This window comes from Neomonachus schauinslandi, chromosome 10 (genome assembly GCF_002201575.2).
Source record: "Neomonachus schauinslandi chromosome 10, ASM220157v2, whole genome shotgun sequence".
Lineage (NCBI taxonomy): Eukaryota > Metazoa > Chordata > Mammalia > Carnivora > Phocidae > Neomonachus > Neomonachus schauinslandi.
The window spans coordinates 72,220,651-72,221,147 of NC_058412.1; the positions used below are offsets into that span (position 1 = coordinate 72,220,651).

Below are 497 nucleotides of genomic sequence, written 5' to 3' on the forward strand. Positions count from 1 at the left end.
GTTCAGCTGAGCCCACATCTCCCTTGGCCTCTGTATCACTTAGGAATGCTTTGGAATGCAAGTGACGGTCTTACAGTAGCTTAAGCAAACAGGAGTTCTCCCCACCTAAAAGGTATCTGGAAGCAGGCAGCTGCCAGTGCTGATTCAGCAGACCCAGAGCATTGGGGGAGCCTTTCTGAAATTCTCCCTGACTTCCTTCACAGTTGAGGATGACTGCTGAGGGGGTACATCCGGATCCACTCGGGGCTGGAAGAAGGGGAAAGGTCTGCACCAGTCACTTAGCTCTTTTATCAGAACTGCAGAAGATTTGCCAGGTTTCCCTGTGTCTCACTGCCAGAACTCTGTCACGTGCCCGTCTAGCTGCCAAAAAGACGGAAAAGTGAGTATTTAATGTTTTTAGCCTTTATTGTGGAGACTGACGGGAGGAAGAGGGTGGACAATTGAAACTGGGTTCCACCCAGTCTAACTCACCAGAGTCGGCATGGTGCAGCTCTTTG

At 50.5% G+C, this 497-nt stretch overlaps 1 long non-coding RNA gene across 1 annotated transcript in view; it reads left to right on the top strand.

The window, feature by feature from the left end:
• LOC123326018 overlaps positions 1 to 229 on the top strand; it is a 25,139-nt gene extending 24,910 nt beyond the window's left edge. Inside the window, exon 3 of the long non-coding RNA XR_006540823.1 lies at positions 204 to 229. This is a non-coding gene — a long non-coding RNA (uncharacterized LOC123326018). The remainder of the gene's footprint in view (positions 1 to 203) is intronic.
• The last annotated feature ends 268 nt before the right edge of the window (positions 230 to 497 follow it).